Source organism: Cricetulus griseus, chromosome 8 (genome assembly GCF_003668045.3).
Source record: "Cricetulus griseus strain 17A/GY chromosome 8, alternate assembly CriGri-PICRH-1.0, whole genome shotgun sequence".
Classification (NCBI taxonomy): Eukaryota; Metazoa; Chordata; class Mammalia; order Rodentia; family Cricetidae; genus Cricetulus; species Cricetulus griseus.
The window spans coordinates 90,883,345-90,899,142 of record NC_048601.1 but is presented as its reverse complement, the minus strand read 5'-3'; the positions used below and the strand labels follow the sequence as shown (position 1 = coordinate 90,899,142).

At 44.6% G+C, this 15,798-nt stretch overlaps 1 protein-coding gene across 5 annotated transcripts in view; it reads right to left on the bottom strand.

Moving 5' to 3' along the window:
- The window catches only part of Osbpl3 (oxysterol binding protein like 3), a 167,788-nt gene that overhangs the window by 144,958 nt on the left and 7,032 nt on the right, over positions 1 to 15,798 (bottom strand). The window lies entirely within an intron of this gene.

Genomic DNA, 15,798 nt, shown 5'->3' with positions numbered 1-15,798 from the left:
ACAGCATTCTTTTTTATTAAGAAACAAGATGACCAAAAGAGGTAGACTATATAGTAAGGGTGACAGAAAAAGATGAAAAGACAATACTGTCCTTGAAATGGTCTCAAATAGCTTTTATTCTTTAGAGGCATCTTCTGTTGAACTACCATGGGGGGAAAAAAAACTATTTCTCCAATGGAGATATATGCCTCCGCACCCAGCTTTCCCCCCAATATTGTTTTAAAACACTGCACAACAGACAGAGAACGAAAGAATGTGAACCACAGGCGTGGTAATTATTGGCAAGCGCAGGTGTCTGAACAGAGGGAAGCTAAGGGAAATGGTACACAAATCCTTCCGCCTCATTAGATTTCTAAAAATATTCTCAAAATACAAAGGCATGGGTGCTGCATAAATGGATGAGACATGTAATCAAAGGGGTTTTGTGAATCCTGACCATAGCCCAGATACAATTATTTTGAAAATTAAAAAAAAGGAAAAAAACACACACACACACACAAAGACATGATGTTATGAACCAAGCCAGCAGGGCTTAAAATAAGCAGAGAAACTGGACAAAACAAAACCAATGCACAATGAAAGTGAGGACAGATTTTTTTAAAAAAGATTGTTCATACTTATCTAGAAAATATAGAAATATCAGGTTCTCTGAGGTCATGAACAGACCCCAAGGCTTCTCTTTTGAACTATCCAATTCATTTTGAATTTGACTGCCAAGGACTCAGGAGGGAGAAAATGAACAAAGCTTGTGCATCCAGGCAACCACCAGAAGGAGGTGACCTGCCTCTTCCTGCTGTACTAGGAGGTGGCAACATTCCTTCCAGATCCTATTGGTCAATGGACCAAACTCGTTTGCATGGATGCATCCCTCAGTAGGTGTTGCTCCAAGAGGAAAGAGAGAGGATGCAGCCATGGTTTTAGTTACATCCCTAGATGTCTGTCACCTTGTCTCTGTCACTAAGATACAGTGAAATTTGCAGGAGACAAGTATAACAAGGACAAGCAAAGTATTCAAACTGTCAGACTTCACAATATTTTAAAATCCGGAACTAATAGTTCTTGATTCATGTTAGTTTTTAATCTAATGATCTATACCAAGCATGTTATAGAAGGAAAAGTGAAGATCAAAGTTACATTCCTTTGCCCAATAGCAAACTGTCTGTCCTAATGGTGGCCAAAATCAATCAGAAATGATCTGCTAACTCCTCCTTTTGATACCAATGCCTCGGTCTTTCCATAATTACATACCACACATCTGACCCTTGCCTGGCCAGTGTCTTCCCTGACAATCCTGGTCCCATTGAGTGATATGGACTAGGTCCATGACCCAGGCAACAACCAACAACCAACAACCCACAAGTAAGTATGGATCCAACCATATGGATCGCTCCCTGTTAGGCACTCCCCTGGAGAAAGCCTGCCTGAGAACAAACCCAGATGAAAACAGACAGTCTGCGGCAATAAACAGGGCAGCAAAGGTTGGACACCCAGACCCTCCTCTATCTGAAGCTAACCCTCCTATGACTGTTTTAGCAACATAAACCAAAAGCTTTTTTTTTTATTGTTCTGATACTAAATTTGCAAACAGATGGCCTCAGAGATTATTGCTTCCTCATTCCTTTTAAAACTTTTAAAGGATCAATTCTTCATCCAGATAGTCCAGCCAGCCTTGATTATAAACATAAATAATAAAAATAAAAAATAGCAGTATTTTGAAACGGAACACACTGAAAAATCAATACCAAATAAGCTTGTCATGTATTAGCCTCTGAATCTGCGGAGCCTTGTGGTGGCTATATTATTTACTCTCTCAAAAAGAAAAATGTCGGGGGCTGAAGAGATGGCTCACTGGTTAAGAGCACTGGCTGCTCTACCAAAGAACCTGGGTTCAATTCCCAACACCCACAAGGTGGCTCACCGCTGTCTAGACTGGACTCTAGAGCTTCTCTTTGGCCCACCTCCCCACTGAAGCCCGGCCAGCCATGTGGGCAAGCCGGCCACCAGTGCTGTCACATCCGGACTCAGTCTGCGTGTTTGTAATGTGTTCACATTACAAAATCCTCTCCAGGCTGGAGAGCACAGATCTGTGTCAGCAGCCTCCACACAGAACATGCCAGCACCTCTGCGGGCCCTGCCCTGGGCACATGCAAGAGAATTCACATCTGATTGGCTCACCCAGTGACCTGAATGGGTTGCTGGTATGCTGAACCTGGACCACAATGGAAGCATGAGCTGATACAGTTATATGAAGGGCACAGGGCTGGATGCCCAGGATGTAGTCCTGGCCACCTGGGGGTGGTCTTAGATTAGCTGCCTCTTTCAAAGGTCCAGGTTTCTTCTCTTTTACATGGGGATGGGCACAAACAGATCAGTGGTTGTCACTGTGCGTCATGATCCAGGTGGTGGGTGGTAAAGTGGACTTGATAAACCAGGACCAACTTTACAGCCAGATGACTCTGGCACAGAGACAGAGAATACACAGATGACCCAGGAGCACCGGGAGCACCTGGAACAGCAGAAAGGACACCAGTAAGGGAAGTCACATGATAGACGTACATCAAAGGTAAATGGTAGGCAGCTGATGAAGTTCTTCATGGCTGGAACTCAGAAATAGGAAACCCAGTGCTCCTGGATTATAATCTCAAGTAAAAAACGTCCATGTGTTCACAGTGATGTGTAGTAAGTACTGAGTGATGGAATAAAAAAAAAGAAAGAAAAGAAAAATCATCCATACAGACAAATGCCAGGACACTTAGCCAGATCCTCTACCCTCTAGGAGGCAAAACAGGTCTCCACACCCTCAGGATGCACCAGGCACAGAAATGCATGTCCTGGCAGCACATAAGCTCCACAGGACATCATGAGAAAGCCACGTGACCTCTGTGAGCCTTCCTCCTCAAACACATGAGGATCACCAAGCCCAGTGGCAGCCATTCCATAAATCACAGCCACCCTTCTCAAATCATGGAGGGTGGGCTGTGGGAGCTGTTTGGTCATGAAAACACAGCCATTGTGAATGGATTGTTTTAAGGATTTCCAAGAGTCGATTCTCTGGCTTGTCCTTCCACAGTGTGAGGGTGCAGTAAGGCCACATCAGATGGCAGCACCTTGATCTGGGTATCCAGGCCTCCTATAATTATACAAGGATAGATTTCTCCTCTTCATAAATAAGCTAATCTCTCTGTGTGCACCATACACATGTCTGTGTGTATGTACACCGATGCATGTGTGCACGCATGTGTACACATCAGAGATTGATAACAAATGTCGCCCTCCATTGCTCTCCATCTTATTTTTTGAAATGGGGTATCTCACTGAACATGGAGTTCAGCTGGCAGGATGGCCTATAAGCCCCAAGGATCTGCCTGTCTCTCCTCCAAAGCTCTGGGACTTATATGTATCACTGCACACAGCTTTTACATAGGTTAAACACTCATACAGATAAGATAAAATTTAAAGTAAATAAATAAATAACCTAAGTTTTGTTTTTTTTTTTTTTTTTTCAGTTATAGCAGCACAAAACACACTAAGAACTGTGCCAGTCAAGAGGAGCCCAGCCCGGGAGACACAGCAATTTAACGTAATATGGAAACCTGGTAGGAACACTAGAACAAGCAGCAGGACATTCAGTATTACTATGTCAGCACCAGCTCATTGGTTTGATAACGTTAAGACATTACTAACCAGAAAAACTTGGTTAGGGCAGATAAGAGCTCTCTGCACTATGACCACAGCTTTTCTATATTGCTCGTAACCCTTCTAAAGTTAAATCTATTGTGTGGTATTGGGAGAGCATGAGTAGAGCACACAAACATGGTAAGTGTTTGCAGAGCAAGAGAGCTCACTGGGCTGAAGGGCCATGTGGAAGTAACAAGTCCACACCCCACAGCCATTCACCCCTGGGGTGAGTCATTCAACTGTCCCCAAGCAAATTTTCCTCACCTATTCAACAAAGTTAGCGCGCATTCTGTCTCAGGGTTGTTTTGTTATGAGTAGCTGTGTGTTTTAGTTTTTATGGCCATGAAATAACATCACGGCCAAAGGCTACTCGGGAAGGAAAGAGTTAAATTTTGGTTTCCATTTCCACATTCCATTTCCATTATCAAAGGAAGTCCAGCAGAAACTCCATTGCAGAAACCCAGAGGGAGGCAGGAGCTGATGCCAGGGAGAAACCCTGCTTACTGGCTTGTTCCCCCCACCCTCCCACTCACCCACCCCACCCCACCCTGCTTGCTCAGCCTGCTTTCTTTCTTCCTTCCTTCCTTCCTTCCTTCCTTCCTTCCTTCCTTCCTTCCTTCCCTCCCTCCCTCCCTCCCTCTCTCTCTCTCTCTCTCTCTCTTTTTCTTTAAATTAGAAACAAGCTTCTTTTCTTTTACATGTCAATCTCAGTTCCCTCTCCCTCTCCTCCTCCCCTGCCCCCAACGACCTCCTATCCTAACCCCTTTCTGCTCCCCAGGGAGGATGAGGCCTTCCATGGGGGATCTTCAAAGTCTTGGAACAGGGCATAGACCACCACCCCACCCACCGTGTGTCTGTCAGCCTGCTTTCTTATACCATCCAGAAACACAGGCCCAGCGTGGCAGTGCCCTCAGTGGGCTGGGCCCACACTAATCAATCATCAATCAGGAAAATGCCCCATAGACTTGCCCACAGGCTGATCTGGTGGGGGCACTTCCTCACTTGAGGTTATTTGTTCCTGAATGCCTCTAGTCTGACATAAAACTATCCAGCATGGGGGCTGGAGAGATGGCTCAGCGGTTAGAGCACTGGCTGCTCTTCAAGAGGACCTGGGTTCAGCTCCCAGCACCCACATGACAGATAGCTCACAACTATCTGTGGCTCAGGTTCCAAAGCACATAAGAAATAAATAAATAGAAAAAAAAAAAAAAAAAAAACTAGACAGCACACTGATACCCAGGGCAGGCCAGCCCTTTCTGACCAAATACCAAGGGAAGGAAGGAAGGGAGGAGGGAGGGAGGAGGGTGGGGGAGGGAGGAGGGAGGGAGGAAGAAGGAGGGAAGGAAGGAAGGAAGCCAGCACACTGTTGCAATGCGGAGGGAGCAACTGAAGAGGCAGAAAAGTTTCCATAGTCACTTGGCACATTTGCTTTTGAGCCTGTGGCAGCACAATGTATCACGATAGAGGAAGTGTGTGACAGAGGAAGCCTGTTCACCCCCTGGTGGAAGCATGGAAGACAAGGACAGACAAGAAGCTTCCCTGCATGATGAGGTATTTTCAATCTAGGAAGAAACTGTCACATTCCACCCTTCCTCCTGCCCTTACAGTCTTTCTGCCCCCCTCTTTGGCAATGATTCTGAGCCTTGGAGGGGTTGACTATAGATGTCCACCTATGGCTACCATATCACAGCAACTGTCACTTGATCTCAGGAGCTTCCCCAGTGGTTATGAGTTGAGGCTGATAACACCAGTGATCTACGGGCATAAACACACATGTTTAAAAGGCAGTTTGACAGGCACATCACATCCATCTAGAAAATCCATAGAAGTTGCTTCCAAATTGGGGCCTATGACTGCCCCAACCACAGGTGTGTTCTGGCTTACAATACCAGGCTTGCATCCTCTCTTGTAGAATGGCCTTAAATCCATCAGAAGGCTGTTGGTCTCACCACAATAACCAAGCTACTATTGCATAAGCAGGCATATCCTGCCTTGCATGTCGGTATTTTAACACACAGAGGTCACAGCCAAGCAGGAAATGTGGGTGACAGTTCACCAACAGCCTACATGGCCCCCTCTGGCACTATAAAAGCCAGTCAGCAGGGTAGGGTTTTCTAGTTCAGTTCCAGCTTAATTTCTTCATGCCCTGTAGTCAAAGTATGGACATGTAATGTCTTCAGCAATAGGGTCTTACCATCTTGTTCTAGCATATAACCAACAGCAGTAGCAATAGCCTTTCTGGACCTTAAGGACCTCCCTGGCCAACAACTCACAAGGAGAGAGTCCACCCCAGCACTAATGTTTTCATTCAATGACCTTATGGCTCCTGGGAGTGTCCTTTCCCACCATGTAAGATACACCTATTGGATTTAAACTCTGTAGCTATTATTTTAACAACCCATTTTTCCTTTTAATTAGCCCAACCATGGTAGGATTGTAAAGTAGGTGGAAGTGCCATTGTACATGGTTGTCCCACCACTGATTTCCAAATCTGCAAAACACTAAGGTTAGCATGATCTATACAACAAAACCATTTCCAGAGCATGAGCAGGACAAGGCACATCCTGAACCACCACCCCATAATAAAGACAACTTTGGTGAGACATTCTCAAAGTGCCAGTTAATGCAGAAGCCTATAACTAAGAAGTTACTAACGTCGAACATAAGCAAGCTCTAATACAGAATGGAAAGTTTCCATCCATTTGTATCAATGGCTTCCTCCACAGAGCAAGGTAGGGCACAAGCATGGACAGGAGGTGCTGTTTTAAATAGCTCTCTGTAATCCTTACCCCTTCCCTATGAGCCATTGTGTTTCCATATCCTGGAGCTCTTCCTGGGAGCTGCCCTACATTTCCCCACACGTGACAATCTCGGTGGGCCCGGCTTAATCTGCTCAGACCTACTTGGGACCAAAGGTGAATATGACCCTGCTGCACCTCCTTGTTATGATAAGTCTTTACTCCAAAGCCACCTGAGCCCTGCCACCATGTGGGCACTTTCCGCCAGGCTGCCCGAGTTCCGCCAGCTGCCACATTAAGGTCCCAAGTAACACAGAGACTTATATTAGGTACAAATACTGCTTGGCCAATGACTAGGATTTCTTATATGCTAGCTCAGTCTTAATTATCATAAATCTATATATTTTACAAGACTTATCAAGGATGCCTTCCGCTGGCACCCTCTCTTACCGGTGGATCACATGGCCACTCCAGAGCAGAGACCAGGAGGAAGAGCAAGGGAACGACTTCCTGTTTGTCCCTGCTTATATATGAGTCTGCCTGCTATGTCACTTCCTGCCTGGATCACAAGACTTCTTTACTACATTTCCCAGAATCCTCCTTGACTCCTAGTCCCACCTATCTTGCTTTCCTATTGGCCAACAGTACTTTATTTATCACCCAATAAGACAATCACATACACAGAAGGACCTCCCCCATCACCTCCTGGCTCCCTGGGTCAGAGTGGCCCTGGGTTGGCACATCCCTCTAGCCTGCCCATTGACCGTACCTGGCTGTTGGAGTTCCTGACTGGGCAAACCGTCTCTATCCCAGCATAACCTTTTGCTGGGGGCAATGTGGCCTCCTTAGTCTGAGGGGATTCCCACCCTGGGACAGACTTGATCTTCTTCACCTGTATTTTCTCAAGGGTGCCTTCTGTGAACTGCCCCTCAGGCAGAAGCTCCTTAGCACACACTGTGCCTTTCTGTCAGCTTTTTCCTTAGGAACTCCAGCCCGACTCTAATCCTGTCACATCCGTCCTCTGCCTCTGCTTCACCATTTCACTGTCTTCTCTAGGTTGCTCTACCGCTTTGTGAACTGTCTCTACATGTTGGTCTGAGTCACTGAGATCTGCCAAAGCCTTTCCTACTTTATAAGGGTCTTGCCCCACAAGAGGACTCGGCAAAGGCACTAAAGCTCCATACTGGTGTTGAGCTCCTTGCAGGCTCAGCCTTTTAAGTCCTCTGTGAACATAGTTCTATTTGTCCCAGTGAACTGGGTTCAAACACAACTTCCCTTATTCCTAGTTTTCTCAATGGTACCATTCCTCCTCTGTGACCCTTTGTTCCTGATATCTATGGGGACTTCAGAGGGACATAACTGAGTGTTGCTAACAGTCTGTTAGGGATTGATTTTCTTCATACTGTCTCAGGTTATAGAGCCTTTGCCTTAAGGAGAGATGGGAAGTTACACGACTCAGTTCTCTGCCTCCACAACAGCCAGGCTGATGCCATCCACTCCCATGTTCCAAGGCTTCACCAGCCAAGCTGAGACAGCTCTTTCCATGCTTGTTTAAAAGTCTTCCCAGACTCCAGCAGGTCAAGTGCTGAGTATTTCCTGATCACACTAGTTTCTTGCTGTGGACCTGTTAAAGACCCATCTGCACAGATTTTTCCTCTTTTTTTTTCTCCTGAAGGTTAGACTTGAGGGGTATTTTTAATGGCTTTTACTACCTCTCTTCCATCCCCTTCTTCATTTAATTTCGCTGCAAAATCAGAGGCTAACAGAAAGGATACTGGCTGCATCTCCCTTTCTTGCTGCAACTGATCCTGTACAAACAAGTTCCTGTTTGGCTGCCATCTCCACCTCAGGTAATTGCTAACTACACACAAGAGATGTCAGGTAACCTCCACCGCCGTCTTAACTCGTGCTGTATAATCTCAAAGACTGTAAAATTTCCTCTAAGTGTTCAACTGTTTTCAGGTTATCTCCATATTCACGAGTGGACCCCACTCCTCCAGCAGGCATGCCACCCCACACCACACAGATGAAGATGGCCGTCCTGGGATTACTCCCACAGACACTCCTACTCCTGATGCCTCAGCCTTAGCTACACATCTCACTACCCATAAGCAAGACCCATGCAGGTGCTGTCGTAGAACACAGGCATGGGAGCATACACCATACAGGGGATGACAGCTGTACTGGAATTTCCTCCATGGGTGCTCTCATTTCAGGCTTCTCAGCCCCAGTCAACATGCCGTGCTATCCTTATCCAGGACTATGTGCTCACTCCTCCCCAACTCATCTTTGTTCTGTCAGGTCCCTGAGCAGGGGTCAATTATGGTTCCTGCCCCACTAAATCTGCAAGTCAGAGGTGGGACTATTGTTTGACAAAACTTTTCCTGGGGAGACCAACACATATGTCTACTCACCCCAGACAGGAATCCCATAACAGACCAAAGTCCAACTTGATGAACCAATGAGTTTTATTGGGGTTACTTACAGGAATATGGGTGAGGGATCACTACAGCAGCAGAAATGACTCAAAGACGTCTGTATCATCAAGGCCACCCCAGTATGGGTGACAGTTCACAAAAGCTGGGAGGCCTGCAGGCAGCTCAACAGACTGGAGAGTGTCCTTTCCAAGAAACTCTGGAAAACTTCCAGGCAGCTTTTCTCCTCTGAGAGTCTTCTCTGAAGCTTGCTTCAGTTCTGTTTGAGAGGTTCTCCCATCTTTAATTGCTTTCTCTGGCAGGGAGGGGCCTAGTAAATCTGGTCAGTTTCAGGAACTTCCTGAAGTTAGTTTGAGTTGTTTACCTTTGACCTAAGGAGCTTTCCTGAAGAACGGACTGTTCCAATCTCAGAGGAAGGTGTTACACACAGACAGGGCACCACAATCAGTATTTGAATTAGGCATTTCACTATTGCTGGGGCTTAGAAGCATTGTACCCAAGAAACCTATCACTGATTCCTAATCACACACACTCCCCTCCTCTAGCTGGGTCCTTTGCTCAGCTTGCAATCACCAGGTTCTTGTTTCCTCTAGCTCTTCACACAGTTAGCTGAGGAGAAGCAGTGCTCAGTGCTCAGTACCTACTGGGATGTGGGCGGGACCATGACTTGCTAAACCTCAGTGGGTGCTAATCAGCCACAGGAAGAACCGGGACCTCTCCTCCTAGAGCAGGACAGCCTGGGACAGCCCAGCAGCGAAGGAGAGTCTCGGCATCTGATGCAGCCCCACATCACATTTTACAAAGGAATCCAAATTCTGTCCTCCGATGCCGGCAACTGTAAAGCAAAGTGACATCTGTGGGATAGAAAAGGCAGCTATCTTACCCAAGTGTCCACCGACATCTTGTCTGCATTATGAAAATAAGTCCAGCAGATGCTAGAGAAGCAGAGAGGCTTCTGAGCCCTCATCAAGGAACACATCACAGCATGCAGAACTGAGAGTGACAAACAAACCCCAATGCTCTTCTAGCCCTGGGACCAAAGACTAGAAAAACAGGAATTTCTAGTCAGGAGTAGGCTACCTTCAGTTTTGCAGCAAGAAGTCCTTGCATGCAGTCCTTTTTCTGAGTCTTGTTTTGGCTACAACCTTTACCTTTTCTCTGACACGTTATTACTGAAATGGGCCCTTAATGACACATGTAAAAAAGCTCAAGATCACACTGGGCTACGATAGAGCCTAAGTGGGACAGGCTTTACACTGTGAGGATGCCTGCTTGTAAGATGAGAGAGTCCCTGGTGCCAGCTCCCCCTCCCAACGACAGAGGCAGTGAGTGTCTATGGATGTGGATGCAGCTTCACTTAAAAGACACAATTCACAGGCGGGAGGTGGTGGTGCACACCTTTAATCCCAGCACTCGGGAGGCAGAGGCAGGCAGATCTCCATGAGTTCAAGGCCAGCCTGGTCTACAAAGCAAGTTCCAGAACAGGCTTCAAAACTACACAGAGAAACCCTGTCTCGAAAAACCAAAACCAAAAAAAAAAAAAAAAAAAAAAAGATACAAATCATAAACAAACAATGCACATAAATTTGTCAACAAATCACCATTCACCAAACTTCGCTTATTTCTGTGTAGAATATTCTAGAGAAAGAGCCTCCCTTCTATTTAAGTTACTCTCAGATAAAAAATACAAATTAACATACCATCACATAGGCAAATAAAGCTTCCATCAAACACCAAGAGACTGGCTGAGTATGCTGGCAAGGGCAGATGGGTCCCTGTGATTTATAGAACCAGCCTGAATTATAGGGCCATAATGAGCTCCAGGCCAGCCCAGGATACAATAGTGAGACCCTGTCTCAAACAAAACAACAAAACACCAAGAGACAAGATGTGTACAAGCCATCTCAGCATCCTTCATTCCATGGGCCATTGCATCATCTAGCTCACTTTTTATGTTTTCCACGTCTTACAGTATATTTTCCTCACAATGGACACATAGTACGTGCCCCAGGAATGTACTGTTTAACCTTTGTATCTGCCTGCCAGTCTTATTGGTGAACACATAATCCCTTGTTCAAAACCTATGGTGGGTCTCCAGCTAGCAGAGAATGGAACAGTCATGCACACCTGGGGTTCCTTTCAATTCCTACGTTCCAGCCACAAAGCATAAGTGGCTTTCCACTGTGGCTCATCACTCTCTCACCTGAATGTCCTTCTCTCTCCTTACTTCTCCATTCTCTGACACTGAACCCTGCTCTGAGGCCCTAGGCTATCAGCATCCACTCCAGCAGATCTGTCCTGTTTAGAATTACCCTCCTCGACTCAAGAAGTATCATGGAAATATAATCCCACCTAGAAGGTAGTTGTCAGAATTAAATGTGATGGTCTTTCAGTAAATACAAAGGGCAGCGTCTCCTTTTTAGTAGCTGCTCCATAAAAGAAATGACTGTCATCATCTGCATGGTCGATTATTCTTCCCCTTCCTATAAGGACTCCGGCATTATGCTGACCTGCCCCTGTCACCTGGCAGAATGCACTTAGGCAGTACCCTGGTCAGCCCAGGTGCAAAGGACTCCTTTAAAAGAAAGATCTCCACCCACTTATGCTCTGTTTCTGATCTCTCTTTCGAGTTCTCTCGTTCCTGCTGTTCCCCTGGGACAGACAGCACTTTTCCTGTCTCCCTCTTCTCTTCTGTCTTCCCTCTGTGTCTCTTTCCCTCTTTTCTCTTTCCCTTTCCCTTCCCTCCCCTTTCTAATAAAACTCATTTAAGATCTGTCTGCCTGGCATGTTTATCCCCGCCTCGGTCATCCTTGCCTGCCAAGGAATCCGCCAAGGTTACCCACGCACCTTTATCATAACACTACCCACCTTTTGGCTTACAATCCCAAGGTACCATCACACACCCTCCTTTTCCTCCTGAGGCTGTATAGGTTGCATGGCTCCTCAGCTGCCATAATATCCTCTGAACTGCTGGCCCAGATATGATCACCGACTTTGCCTCTCTCTCAAGTTGCTACTGGACATTTCCATGCTGAAAAGGCCTCCAGCTAGGCTGGATACCAGAAGCACCCTTTCCCCTAAGAGAGTTTCTCTGTTTTCCCTTACAGGATCTCGGCATCATAAATGACCGTAGACTCCTGGAGCTGAAAGTCTGCAGGTACTTTCTGGTTACTTTGTATACTCATTTTAAAATAAATAACACTTCTGCTTGTAATAAAACTCAAAAGATACAATTCCAGTCCTGTTTAGAATTACCACCATTGTCTTCCTGTTTCCTAGTATCATTACTGGGGGAATCTGGCATTAGCAACCTCTTGCATATCCTTCAAGATATTTTATATTTGTATATACATAGGGAGGAAAAGTAAATGTTTACCAACCAGCTCTCTGAAAAAAACCCCTACTTGCCACGCTTGTTGATTTGCATGGTGTATCTATTCCCACCATGATTATTGTGTCAACAGCAAGGACCTGGAGGCTGACTGCGGCCCATCAGCTTTGTGTATGTACACATGTGTAAATTGAATGATTCATATCTGTGTAGAAACATATGAAATAGACCATGTAGGCATATATTTTTACCCAATAAGTAACATGCAATCCCTTTGTTGATATTCTGTGTGTAACACACATCTATGTATTCTACTTGTTGCTTGTATTATAACTTAATGATGTCTTGTACTATTATCAGTCCAATAAAATTCCTAGAATCATTACTGCTAATTCAGAGAGTGCATATATTTGTGATTTTGACAAATCACACAACTAGTTCAAACTTCCACGAAGTACTTGAGTACCTATTTCCTCAGATCCAACCTGGCATGTGGAAAATAGCTTATTACTAAGGTTTTCATCCACATTTCTTTTTTTGTAGATGTGATTAAAGTTTTAGTATGCAGCCGGGCGTTGGTGGCGCACGCCTTTAATCCCAGCACTCGGGAGGCAGAGACAGGAGGATCTCTGTGAGTTCGAGGCCAGCCTGGTCTCCAGAGCGAGTGCCAGGATAGGCTCCAAAGCTACACAGAGAAACCCTGTCTGGAAAAGCCAAAAAAAAAAAAAAAGTTTTAGTATGTGTAAGAGTCATCTCTGTACTCTTTACCTCCAGAGTAACCAGCCTTTCTCTTCTGAATTTGTAGGAGCTCTTTATATACTGATATAAGTACATCTGTGTGGTATAAATTGTTACTACTTCCCTAAAATTTTTATTCTTTTGACATAACTGAAAAGATTTGGTCTTGCAAAAATGATATGCATTCGGATGAATCAGCCTTTTATTTGCTAGCTCCTGAGTTTGTGTTGCATCTGGGAAGGTTCTGTCCCCATTAACTACTAAAGTGTGATTCTACCTCATTTTTTTAGTTGTTTTAATGTTAAATTTTTGCTCCCTCTGGGACTTATTTTGGTAGAAGATAGGACATAGATCCCAGTTTTATTGTTTCCCTACAGAATCATCTTTGCTTTCTTTCTCAACCTCCACTACCAGCCCCTATCCTCAGGAACTATCAAACTAATTTTAAAAATATTTTGACAATATTTCTTCAACTCCTCCTATTGTGACCACCATGTACCAGAACCAAATTCTTTCTTCCGACACCCAGCTCATCCACGGTCACTAGGTCCATTGCCATCTGTTCTTTGTGGTCATCAGCACTGTAAGTGGCAGCATGGATCCTTCTCTAGTGACTCCCAAGCTCCAAAGGAAACAAGGCTGCTATGTCTACGTATAGAGGAAACCAGCTGAAAACTGTTCGGAACCTGCGAGAACAAAACCGAGCAAGCGTCCTCATTAGCCTTTCAAGCCTTCAAATAGCCTCTGACGCTCATCTTCATTGTCAGCTTGGTTGGATTCAGAGCCCTGTAGGAGACACACTTCTGACTGTGTCTGTGAGGGCATTTCTAGAAAGGATTGACTGAGTAGGGAAAGTCTGAGGTTCCGGACTAAATAAAGAGGAGAACGTGAGCTGAGCACCAACATCTATCCTATCCCTCTCTGCCTCCTAGCTGTGATTACATGACCAGCAAGCTCCCACCACCATGCTTTCCCCCCCACCCCCGGGCAATGGACTGCATCCCTTAAACCTTCAGCCAAAACAAACCCTCCTGCCTTAACTTGCTTCTGGGCAGGAATTTGGTCACAGCAATGAGAAAAGTAATAAATACCCCTAACTCATCTCAGATCAAGAAAAATCAGCTACAGTTGAATGAGAGACTGAGGCTATATCCATTGCCAGGTTGTTAGATCATGTTCAGATTCAGTTACAATGGTAACAGAAACTCAACTTTGGACTCGGTCCCCATTAGTAAACAAATAAATCCATGCGTGGCATCAGAGAGAGAAATTCAAACCCTTCTCCCCAGTTCCATGAGGCCTCCTGCAACCTGAAAGGCAGGAAAGGGCAGGACTTTACACACACATCTCTTCCTCCCAGGAGGATTCAGCCACTCTTTTCTCTTCTTCTCTCAGATCTTTGCAGCCTGAATCATGACCCACAGGAAAATAGAACTTTTCTCCCCAGGGTCCCAATTAAAATCCAGACTCTTTCCCTTTGAGCCACATATCACCATGGTAATTAATGAATTCTCTGTTTAATGTCTGCATCCTCTTCTAGACTGCTCAGTCCTGAAGGTAGATTATACCACTAATTCCCACCACATCCTGTTTCCAGTATGGTGTCTGGTACTTGGAATGAGATTGACGAATACTTATGAAATGAATGAACATAAAATCTTACTTCAGGCTTTAACTCTAGAGAGGCAGCTACTTTCGAGTTTATTGACATTGGTGAAATTAAAATTACATAGGTTGTTTAATTTTTGCCTCTAAGCATTGTAGCTCATTGCCCAATACTGATGATGCAGAAGGGAATGTTTGTTTTACAAGACTGTCTTATGAATATTGGGATATTTGACAGAAGCATAGGGCACGGGACTGGAAATCTTTACTAAACCATGCTTTAATACGTGAGTAGAGAAATGGTCTGTTGAGGAAAGCCCTTAGCCTGCACAACATTGCAAAAACTAATTTCAGTATTTTAAGCAAAGAAAAAGGGGGGGATAAAATAACAAACTACCGATATTGAGAGTCTGTGATCCTCTCCTGACTCTTCATTGGGAACCACAGCAACTGGACTGGAAGCCGCTCTCAGCAAGCGTATGACTGACTCCTCTAGGGGAATTCATCTGGCCCCCACCTCCTCCTCCAAGAACCGAATGCCCTGCCTCCCCTCTCATTCCATGAGTAAACAGACATCTAGACGGAGACAGGGTTTTCATCTAAATAGATTTCGTAGGAAGGAAACTGACTTCTCGGCTTTAAATTTGCACATTGTTATCCTTTAACATCATATTCTGCTCATGCTCAGGAGAGGCCATTTGAAAGCAGGTCCGGGAAAAATCAACTCAGGAGAATAAATCACGTGATCAGAGACTATGATATCACCAATTGTGTTCTTATGTTCTTCCAAAATGAAGAAAACAGTTCATCAACTCCAAAAGAATCTGGTAAATAGCCAAAGAAGCTATTCTAGCCTCTCAGGCTGCTAATCCATGCATTGTAAAAGCATTTTCAATTTTCACATGAGAGTGGAAGGACACAGTCATTCTCCCTGCTGGAGGCCTCTGCAAAGCACCTGGAAATGAAGCTGCAATCCCCAAACTTTCCACATATGACGGTTTTTTACAAATATTCCACTCTATGCTTTTTAAAACTTCAGGTGTCTCTGGTTTTTCTTAATATACTACTACATCAATATTTATATATATGTTGTATATATATATATATAATATATATGTTCAAACATAAAAATGTATAGCTGCATTGTCCAACAGACTATATGCAATTTTAAATTAAGTCATCAATTAAAAAGAAATAGATGAGATTATTTTTTTAATCTATGTCCTAATATGTCTGGAATATTATCATTTCAACATATAAGCAATAAAAATCT